The sequence below is a fragment of the Octodon degus genome, unplaced genomic scaffold (assembly GCF_000260255.1).
Source record: "Octodon degus isolate 3935 unplaced genomic scaffold, OctDeg1.0 scaffold00004, whole genome shotgun sequence".
NCBI classification, from domain to species: Eukaryota; Metazoa; Chordata; class Mammalia; order Rodentia; family Octodontidae; genus Octodon; species Octodon degus.
The window spans coordinates 13,836,172-13,847,970 of record NW_004524580.1 but is presented as its reverse complement, the minus strand read 5'-3'; the positions used below and the strand labels follow the sequence as shown (position 1 = coordinate 13,847,970).

Sequence of the window (11,799 nt, the reverse complement as noted above, 5' to 3'; positions counted from 1 at the left end):
TTGGCCAAAATCTACAATTGTGGTTAGACTGGTGGAAAAGTTTTCTACAACTTAGATGAGAAAAGAAGTGTTTAGGAAAAAGTCATTGATGTGTTTATGTAACACTTAAAGTCATCTGTATTTAGTTACTGTTAAACCCAATAATCATGTTAAAATGGTCAATATATTAGATTATGAAATTGAATTTTACTTCCATTTTGTGAGTCTTACACTTTAATTTCACTTAGTGTGCACAATGGTCCAACCAACCCTGGCATGTTTTCATGCTCACTAGTTATGGGTTGTGATTAATAGAAGTTTTGTGGCTGAAACCTATTTACCACCATGGTGAATGTTTTGTTCTTTCTGTCCTCAATCAATGATTGGGATGTTTTACAGACACCGCTGATGCCTTTTGTTTCTCTAGTGCTGATCTCTTTTAAGCCACTAGAATTCCCTGAAATTATAGTTCACTGAGTAAATTTAGCATTCAGTAAGACAGCATCTGTTTTCAAAGACCATAGTCTTTCACAGTAGAGACAGCTATTTTTGCTCTGCAAATAAGACCTGAGGTGCTGTTGAAAAACTATGGTGATTCCCATGGACTAGACCTGTAATAACTGCATTCACATGGGAAAAATGCGATTTGTACAGAGTTTTAGAGAAGAACTTAAAAAGCTTTAGTGGACTGTTGTAAGTCTCTATTATTTGGTCAGGAGAGTAAACAGATCATAGCAGTAGACTAGAAAGTGTTTATCATTGTTTCTTTCTTGACTGCTATTCTACTCTAGTACTGGATTTTCAAGAGTTCTTCCTAGGACTGTTATAGCAGTTAATAAATTTTAGAAAATTAATTTTCTTAAAATGTAATCATTCTAGTAGCTCTCCTTTTAAATAGAAGTTTCTGTTATCAGAATTTAGAGAATTAAAGAAAATGGTGGCTTAAATAGAATAATGCTTTGCCTAATTTTTACTAACCATTAGACAGACAGACAGATAGATAGGCAGATAAACAGACATATAGATAAATACACATTGAAAATAAATCATGGATGAGTCTTGCCATTCTGTCAGATTTGTGACTTGCATATAAATTAAAATAAAAGTAGCAATCTAAATGTGCCATAAGAAAATTCATGTGCTAAGCAACAAATATCTATTCACCTTGAAATGTTTGCCACATGTTCCTCAAGAAGCCAGTGATACAGGGTTGAAAAAGGCAGTAGTGAGTATAGCCTAGTGACTCAGACAACAGGAAAACAATAAATAAGAAGTTTTAGGTAAGTGAGGACTGTTATAAGAAAGAAGAGTGGTATAATGAAAAGAGTGTAGAGTAGTACGGTAAAAAAGATACTTCGGAGTAAAAACACAGAAAATATAGTCACTGCACTGAAATATTGCTGGTAGATTATAAGGACTGTTTGTTGTACTTTGAATACATGAGAGGGCAGTTACAGGGGACTGTATGGTTGAATTTATGTTTCTTTAAAGTCAAGCTGGCTACGATATGGAGAAAGTTAAGTGAAGCAGAATGCTGAATGGAAACAAGGAATCCAGAGGGAAGTTCTTGCAACAGTCTTAGAGAAAGCTGAGGACTGCTTGATGACTCTGGAGGAGGAGACAGGGTGACAACACAGATCCTCTGAGAAAGTAGAAATTTGCAATGAGTAAAAGAAAATGAGAGATGAAAGATGACTCTGAACTTCTTGACTTGAACAATTGTGAATAGATATGGAGAAATCGGTAGAGGAGTAGCTTTGGGGAGTGCGTGGAAAAGTTCTATTTTGACCCTGTTAAGTTTCAGACTTTGAAGTATCCACGTGAAAGTGTTCAGTGTAATTCTGGTGCCTGAAACTCATGACTAGACATAGAGGTGGAGTGGTATGTTAGGTAACAAAGATAGGGTATTATTCCTTCAGGTTTCAGGAAACACCTGCAGAATTAAACCCTATGTGAGATGAAGGATTTGGGTACAGGAAAATAAGAAGAACATTTCAGATAAAGGAGAAATAGGAACAAAAGCAAAACATTTGAAATTACACCAATATTGATTGGGGAAGCTCAAGGAGATTGCTTTGCTCATTTTGTTTTGCAGTAGAAAGGTCTTCAAGCAAGAATATGACCTCATTATTAAATATCATACGTAAAGATCAACAAAAAGAAATGCTTAAGAAACGTTCATAGAGTAGAGAAAGAATATAAGTGGGCCAGTTATGGAAGAGATAAAGAGACATCTTACATCAGATGTGAAGACAGGTAAAATTAAGCCACCACAGAGGTAGAATTTATGGAACATGAAGGAGAGTGGCAGTATCAGTACAGAATAAAAGAATCAGTGATGTCTATCTACAGTCTTAGTTCTGAGTAACTTTGGATGGAAGTGTGTCACTACACTACAGAAATCTCAAAACTATCAAGGACAATTTTGGAGAGGGAAAAACATCAGGTAAATGACTGAAAACTCAATGTCATTCAGATGTTCCTAAATATCCCACGTGTAAACACCTGGTGTTTGGACACCCTGCACCTGAGAGGAGACCATGAAACTGTCATTCACACAGCCCACTCTCGTCCCCACTCGCAGCCACGTAGGACTGATTCACGTGGAGCACACTGCACCTGGAACGGGGCTTTAAAGGAAAGCACACTGGCTTCCAGTCAGGGCCCTCAGGGTGACTAATCCACTGCGCATCCCACTCAACCTGCAGGAAGCAGTCAGCCTTTTAATGATGCTTTAATTATTACCTTTGGATGAAAGTGCTTACAAACATCACCACAACTTCCCCTAGATTGCAATTTTCTTTAGTGTAAGGTTCACCTATTTTGGTCTTTTTATCTCCCAGAGAACTTAATACACAATATGTCTATAGGATCATTAAGTATTGAGGTTGAAGAAATGCTTTATTATTTTAAAAACACATTTTAGATTTACAATGTGATGCAGTTTAATTATCATGGTCAGGAATACACAGACTTTTTTGTGCAAAAAGCCACATAATAAAAACTTCAGTATTTCCTAGCTACTATCTCCCTGCTGCCTCTGCTCTGTCTCTGTAGTGTGAAAACGCTTACAGACAGCAGGCAGTAAAGCGCAAATGAAATTTCCATAAGACATTATTTATGGAAGAGTTGATATTCAACTATAACCACCAGGTCTTCCTATTCAGCCCTAAATTTGATCTAAATGAATAATTGAGAATTTTTCTCTATTTTCCTCCCCCAACCCATTCTTCACAATTCTCCACTAAAATAAATTTATAAAAGAAAGAAAAAACATTATTTTATAAGGCTTTTAGGCTTTAGAAGTGAAAGACCAGACTAGGATATTACTGACAGACTAATAAAAGTGTAAACATTGTACAAAATGGAAAGTGCTGTGCCCAAGTGTGTCCATGGTACACAGCAGCACATAGGATAAGGATCATTTTTTATTTGGGCTTTTGGGAGTGGAGTTACTTAATACCTAAGAATTTTCTTAGGGAAAGCAACATTTGAAGATGAATAAGAATCAACTAAAAAAGAAGAACAAGATGTTTTCCAGGACAAGAAAAATACTTGTCAAAAAGCTGAGGTTCAAAACTTAGAAAATGTAGTCCTATCCAGTCTAGCAATCAGCGTGGCAATAAGTGACAATACATCACATTTTTCAGAGATCAGCGAGAATTTAGGAATGCCAAGTCAATGTGTACGTTAAAGAAGTTTTGACTAAGAGTTGGAAGAGTTAGATTTTGGAAGGAGTCCTAGGATCAGGGGAAAGAAAGACAGGGGAGGAGGGGGACAAGATGGGATGAAAGAAGGGAGAGACAGAGACACAGAGAGAGGCAGAGACAGAAACAGAAGGCAAGAGTGTAGGGAGGTATTGATTTAGAATGTTCTTGCTAATCATATAAAGATTATAGTCAAGTGAGGTGTAAACCCAAACTTTCAGTTAAAGACAACAGAAGTCTAATAATCTTGTGGGTCACAGAGGTGACAAGATTTCTGTGACAGCATAACACCATGTGTAACAACAATAGTAAAACAGCTGTCTGACCTGCAGTAGTGAAGACAGATAACAGAACAGACACTTGGGTCACATAGAAGAGAAGACAGAGATAGTGAGAGGTTGCTAAGAGAGATGAGCTAGACAGAGGAAAGAATATAGACAGACTGACATTGTGAAGCCATGAGAGGCAGAGTAGAGCATGAAGACAGTCAAAGATACTTAACTAGTTCTGATGTGTCAAATCTGACACATCCTTCTAAGTAATACAAAAATAGATATCAAGTGGTATCAAGAAACTGTCTGGATAATACCAATAAGAATATCAAGTAAAAATTGGAAATATGTGTTGAGAGCCGAAGGCAAAATTATAGAAACTTGAAAACTATCATAATGCGTTGGTTGATATCATGGATCTTAATCTGGTCACCAGCAGTGACTGTCTGGCAAAACAAGAAATCAGATACAGCAACAAACCTGTGGGTGACCTGCTGAATTAGTTATTTACTGTACAATAAAACATGCCCTTAATTAGTGAGTGAAAAGAACAATGCAATGTTTACCATGGCAGGGTGGTGGTTCTGCTTAGGCCATTAGGGACTCCCAGGAGCCGGAGGTTGGTCACGACCTCCATTCATACAGGACAGCCAAGGTGGCTGGGCCTCTTTCCATATTACAGCACCTCACAGGCTTTTTCATCAAGCAGTAGGCGCAGGACAAAATTCCCTAAAGAAAAGCAGAAACCACAAGCCTTCTAGAAGCCTGAACTCCAGAACTTTGCATCACAGTGTCTGCCATATTCCTTTGGTCTCAGCAAGTCCTGGAATTTACTCCAGGGGTGAATCAAGAGACACCTTTTCTTGGAGAAGAGCTATATAGAATTTGCCTCCAGAATAATCTGATCTTGAATGACACCTATGTCTCTGAAATATATGAAAGAAGGTTCATAAGGGAACTTGGAAAAAGAAGTTAGAAGAGTTAAGGAGTTTCTACGGCATCACAGAAGTAAGAACCAGAATGTGAAGAGGTCACAACACATTGAAAGAATCAAGTCAGATCAGTTCTGAAGAGGGTCATTGAGTTTGTCACGTAGGAGCACCCTGGTAACTCTAAGAGAATGATATCTAGTTGGGTAAGTGGGGGTGGCACTTGCTTTGTGATAAGGTAAAGAGTTGCCGAAATGATGCAGCAGACAGTGTCTGTGGGTTGCTAATAAAGTAGGTGAGGAAAGATAATTGAAGGAAATACATGACTAAGTGAAGGTGGTTGTAACTTGACAAGGTAGTGAAAAAGAGTAGAGGAAAAGGTACAAGATTTCAGGGTTTAAGGAAGTGCAAATGATACCAAAGTCCTAGTAAAAGAGAGAGAAAAGCTGAAAGCATCTTAAAGAGTTCAACACATGTATGTATACATTTAATGTAGGCGACTATTGTTTTTCCACTAGTGTTGCTCAGTATCTGTCCTTTTCCTTAACAGGAAGTGTGAAAACAGGCTTTCATGTGCTCTATTTTTTTTTCAAATTATTAAATTGCAGTTGCTCTTTTAGCTAATGTGTTTTCTATGAATGTTGAGAAGTTGATTATTAAGTGAAGCTTCCAAATGAAGTCATTTTATTGCAACTTCTTACAGATTTTCTTCAGACAATGGAAAGCAGGGATAAAGGAGCTTACCTGGTGGTTTTCATCTATCCTAGTGGATCACTCAATTGCTTTAATATTTCTGGTGTCAGTCAAATAGGCCTGCCTATCTCTGGATACACATCTAGAGTAAGGATCAGATAGCTGCAGTCAGACACAGCTTACAATTACTATTAGGAAACACCTTCTTCTATGATGACAAAACCAATTATGGTTTGGTTATCAAGAAGAAAATTAATGTTACTAGTTGAAGTACTGATAGCTATCATTTAATATCCAGACTAAGTATCTTTCCTTTTAATATATATGCTTTGTTGTTATGAAAAATTTCTCTATAAATACAAGGCAGTAAGGAAGCCTTCAATTACCTGCCAGGTACCAGCAGTAGGAAGTAAACATTAGGATTTCCAATGAGATTAGATGTTTTCTCAGCAATTCATCTGGTAAATGCTGCATGTTAAATATTTACATTTTGATAATAATCAATTTCCGGAATCTGAACTATGGGTTCAGCTTACTTAGCCACCAGTAGCTTCCAAGACACATTCTTCACACATTCCCTTCCCTCCTCTCACTCCGTGGGAATGTGCACTCTTGCCCCTGCAACTGTGGAATGTTGAGGGCCGCTTTCATCCTGCATGAGTGATTTACACTGTTCCTTCCTAGAAAATTACACCAGAGTTACGTGAGCATAAAACTAGTAAGTACACACACAAACCACATTCTAACCTTGAGGGGTAATATTTCATAGCTTTCTTTTTATTCATTAAATTGTGCCTGTTCTATTTTATATATTAATTAATTTTCCGAAGGAAAAATAATTTTCAAATAGTATTAATGGTTTGTATTTGGAAGAAACTACTACTTCGCTACTACATCAAACACTTCTTCACCTGTCAAAACAATGACTCAATGGGTGTAGGTGACCTACAGAAGATTTGTGTTATTTATGGGTAAAAGTCCTTTTTTTTCCTTTTTGGATGAGCAGTGTTGGTGAAAAATGTTAGTGATGATTCAGTGCTTCCTGTTTGCCTGTATTGTTAATCCTAATTTTGTTTAAACTATTTTTCCTACAAGTTTTTTTTTTCTGTGCTTGTGTACATATGAATGCACATTTTAAACAAAGAAATGAACATTATTATGTAGCTTGCTATTTATGTTCCAATGATCACATATTTTCTTTAAAGTTTCTTTTGTTTTCCTGAGGAGGTCACTCTTAAGCATACTAAACAGAGCTAAACAGTCCATCTATCTCTTAGAGGCTGTGAGCATGTGAGGAGTGTCTCACACATTAGAATTCATTGAAACTTAACTGAAGAATTCTCTACAAAATAAATAAGGCCTACAATCCTCTTATAGATTGTTAATCAACATGTGATTTTTAAAAACTTATAATATTTTAATAAAAAACCCATCATATTTTATAGCCTCATGTTTATACATAACAACGTATTGTTACATAAATATGTGCATATAATTTGTCTAAACTACATGAATGACTTTCATTTGGTATTAAATATAGTAGGCCTAAAGAAAATAAATGGCATGTTTCAGGTCACATTATAAAGAAAATAGCTGAATTTGTGCACTGAAAATATTTCACAGACATCATTAACTTTCTAAGTTGCTATATCCAGATGTCAAATAAGTTGGGGAAGTAGCTTACCTGAGAATCCCTTTTCCTTTTCTTGCTGTTTTGTAGGATAATATTAGCATTTCAAATGCCCTCAGAACCCTTAAAGAACTTCACTGTATTTACCGTGAGGACATGAACCTGTTCTTTGAAAGACCAAACAGCAAATTCTTCAGGATTAGTGTGGTCTAGGACCTCTCTTTCTCTCAACCATTCTGCTTCATCATTGCAAGGTGAATATAGCTGTAGACATAGAAATGAACAAGTTGAAGAACGTGTGTTGACCATGTGCTGGTCAACTATTTTCCAAGCTTATTAACATCAACACATGAACATGGCAGAAAAGGAACTGAGCAAGTTAGTTTTCTTCAGTTTTTTGGATTCTAAAACTAACGGGGACATTTATTACTATCACTTTGTCTTTAAATGTTTAAATGCTGTGTCTGTATTTATCCACACTGTAGTGCTAATATTTACAAACATGGAACTGAGGTTGTGTTCTTTATATAACCATCTGGCTGTTACCTTTGTATTAGTCTTGCTGAAACCAAAAGAGGAGTAGAAGTTATTAAGGGCTAACTAAATCTCTGTTAGTAAGCCCAGAACATTGCATAAATTATCACACATGGTGCTTATTACACACTATTACAGTATGTGTTACTTAAAAGGGAAAATTAAATTCTAGGTATATTCCTCGAAAAAATTTTAAATGAGTGATAATCAGTCCATTTAACAGCACATGTACCAAAAAGTGGTTTGGCCAGATATGATGGTGCACATCTGTAACCTCAGCATTTGAGAAAGTATGGCAGGAAAGTAATGCGTCCAAGCCCCTTGTGGACAACTTGGCAAAAACCTAGTGAGAACAACAACAACAACAACAAAATAAATAAAATAAAAAAAGAGAAAAAGAAATGAAAAAAAGAAAAAGAAAACAAAAAGAATTAAAAACAAATTGAACTCAATGTACACCCCTAGGTTATACCCAGTAACAATAACAACAAAAAGAGTGCCATTGGGAAGATATTAGTAACTTCAATTTAAACAGATATTATATCTGTGAAATTGCTTGTATATTTCTCATTTGTAAAATGAACATAAATATACATCTAATTGGGAAGAGGACTAAAGGAGTTTTAAGCATTCACTAAATGCTGGCATTTTTATTAACATACTTCAGAAACATACTAGTTTTAATAATGCAGAATATATTACATTTTAAAGAAGATACAGTTTTTTTTTTATACAATGGAATACCACGTACCCCCAAAGAAAGATAAACTTCAGACACTTCTAGATAAATGGATGCATCTCGAGACTATACGCTCATGTGAAATAAATTATACACGTGTGTAAATACTGCATTTTTTCACTAATGTAAGAAACTGAAAGTGTAAATAAAGACCAAAGTAAAACCTATTCTTTCCATTTTGCTGCCCTATACATTTGGATTTCACAATATTTATGGATAAAGCTTTGCTTCTCGGAAAACTTTATTTATTTATTTATTTGTATTTTAGGGATTGGTCTCCAGGGTGTTGAGGGTCTCACCACTAGACCAGACTTGTAGCGATCAGCCTTTTATACAACCTCCCAAGAGCTGGGATTATAGGCATGCGTGACCGAGTCCAGTGTCAAATACTGTGTCGGCGTGGCTCAGGGTCAGGGCCAGCATGGCAGGCCCAGGGGTTGAACCGCGGGCCCATGCGTCTGCTTTGAGGCACTTTAATCCACTGAGCTATTTGGCCGGACCCTGGCCAAACTTTCTTTAAACTCTATAAATCTTTATCTATAAAGAACTTGCTCTTTATTAGAACTCTATAGTTTTTAATGAACTATATGCTTCTGTTTTTTGCATAGGTTTTACTATTAGGTTCCACAGAACATACAAGAAAAATGGTTAAAGGAAAAACTGTGATGAAAGATTATTGTTTTAAATCCACAAAAGAATTCTACAACCGAGTAGATATTGACATTTTGGCAAGGCAATTCCTTGCTACAAGGGGTTGCTTTGCGCATTGTACAATATTTATGTTACAGGCCTCCTTGCATTCAGTGACTGTAGTATATCCAGACCTCGATGTCAAAGAGGAAAACATCCCGACCCACTGCCAAATATCTCTTGAAGAGGGAAAAAATAACTTGCTTTGGAAGAGGGACACTGAGGGACTCTTCTGTTTAAAGACTGTAGTATGGTACTAGAGAGGAAACAGGGACCTGTCTTTTGGCAGGTGGCTGGGAATCCGATATATTTCCAAAATGCACAGGCCTTTGTTTTTCAGTCTGACAGAGGTTTCCTTGGTGCCAATGCCTGGATGGTGCCAACATCTGGACCTGAAAAAGTTCAAATTCTAGTCAGGGGTAGTTGCACCCATCTATGATCTCAGCACTCTGGGGGGTTGAGGCAGGAAGACAGCAAGTTTGAACCTAGCCTGAGCTACTTAGGGAGTTAATGAGTCCTTAGCTTAAAATAAAACAGTAACACAAGGTCTGGGATAATGCTCGGTGCAAAGACCTCAGTACTGCACTCAGAAAAATCAGTTCAAATTTGAGGCATGAAGCCTGTGTGTGTGTGTGTGTGTGTGTGTGTGTGTGTGTGTGTGTGTTGCTGGACATTAAACTGAGGACCTTCCTGTCCTGCTGGGAAAACACTCCACCACCCAGCTGCAACCCCAGTCCTCGAGCCTGAAGCCTTACTCTGTAGAAGTTCAGCAGGGAAAGATTGTTTTACTTATAATTGTTATAATGATTTCTGGATTGTGTTAGTACTGCATGCCATCGACCAGGGCACAGGAAAGAAAGAAATTGTATGTCAACTGGATGGAAAACTACTTCCTAAGTTTTAAGTACTTCTGCACCTATCTGGAGATTCCACCCTGCTGTTCATGGACAGTATTGTGTTTGAGTATATTTTAGAAAATAATTTTGTCACTGATTTTATTTTGTATTTACTTATTGTTATTTATTTTTTGGCTGTTCATTAATTTCGATGAGAAAGAAATAGCAATGAGACAGTTTCAAAACAGGTTAGTTAGGACAGTTACAATAATTAATACTTTGCATAGTGCTGTCTTCGTGGTAGTTATTCAGAGTACCAGTATTTATTTATTTTTAATGTATTTGGTTGTCACAGGGTCTCAACTATGCAGTTTGGACTTGTAGTGATCCTCCTGTTTTTCAGATCTTTATTTTGTGGCATGAAAATTAACCACCAATGGAGAAAAGTTTAAGCTCCTGTTCATAATAGTCAGTGGAAAAGTCTCATATTCAACTGTACATTATTGTTCCAGCGGAATATAAAAAATAACATGTGTGAGGCTAACACTTTGTTGATAGTTTTATTTAGCATACACAGCCTCTTAATTTATGGTGACAATATTAAAAAAAGGCAAAATATGAAAAATTAAGAAGTTGTAGAAGGGTGCTGGGGAGATGGCTCCATCGAATAAGCACTTGCCTTGCAAATGTAAGGGCCTGAGTTCAATCCCCGGTTCTGCCAAAAAATAAAAATAAAAAATAAAAAGAAGAAGAAGTTGCAGAAGAATTATTAGGGATTTCTTTTAGAGAAATATGGCATGTTAACACAAACTGATTCAAAATTAGAATTATCAATCTGAAGATTAAAAACATTTTTGGTTCATATATTATCCAGAGTACATACTAAGCAATTTTAAAGTATCTCTTTCTAGGTAACAGATTATGTTGAAAGTATTGCTTTTATTGACATTGTACATGCAAAAAAACTGAAATAAGTGAAAAAATATTGTGGATTAGGTTAAAAAATAGTTGCAAACTCATATTATCTATTTTAAGTTCAATAATGTTAATGAGTAAAAATACTAATAATACTATACCTATCTCTGTATTAAATACTAATGCACATAAATATATTGTTAATAACTATATCTACATAATGTGTTTCCCACAACTTTTAAAATGTCTTTATTGTTTCATTTGTATTTTCAGCAAACATATGAGAAATGGAAGGCATCTACATGCTAGAATTACAGTGGTGGATACACAACAGTAAAAAATAATATCAGAATGCAAAATGTTTGTTAGTGCTGGTCAATATAACATCATAAATTTCACTCTTAATTCTAATTCTTCCCATTGTATAATTTTGTAAATATTTACAAATGAACCTCATTGTTTCAGAGGAAAAGATTTAGAAATTAAAATATACATTCTCTAGCAATATGTTTACTCTCTTGTAGTGATCCTCTCTCTATATATAGAGAGAGAGACAGATTTTTTTTTGTGGTACTGGGGATAGAACTCAGGACCTTGTGCTTACCAGGCAAGTGCTTATTGTACTGAGATATCTCCAGCCTGAGAGGGATTTTTAAACGTACATAATATTAAAATTACTTTTAAATTAACAAGACAGAAGCAATAAAGTAGAATGTATCTGTGAGAACTGCATATATTTGCTATCGCTAAATAATTTAAAAGCACACATACAATAGTATGTACGTGAGAAATGCTATAATTGAATATTATATAATTTTAATTATACACCCTACTCTAACAGGTGTTTAGAATGTGCAATAAAATCTACTAAAGCA

At 35.9% G+C, this 11,799-nt stretch overlaps 1 protein-coding gene across 4 annotated transcripts in view; it reads left to right on the top strand.

Annotated features, from left to right (window-relative positions):
- Rassf9 (Ras association domain family member 9) overlaps positions 1-11,799 on the top strand; it is a 28,706-nt gene that overhangs the window by 10,359 nt on the left and 6,548 nt on the right. Inside the window, exon 1 of one of the 4 annotated variants that reach the window (XM_023716273.1) lies at positions 5,067-5,093. The exons of the other annotated variants lie outside the window; for them this stretch is intronic. The gene's annotated coding sequence lies outside the window, so the exon portion shown is untranslated. Of the gene's footprint in view, positions 1-5,066; positions 5,094-11,799 lie in introns of those variants that run through there. 4 annotated transcript variants of the gene reach the window in all.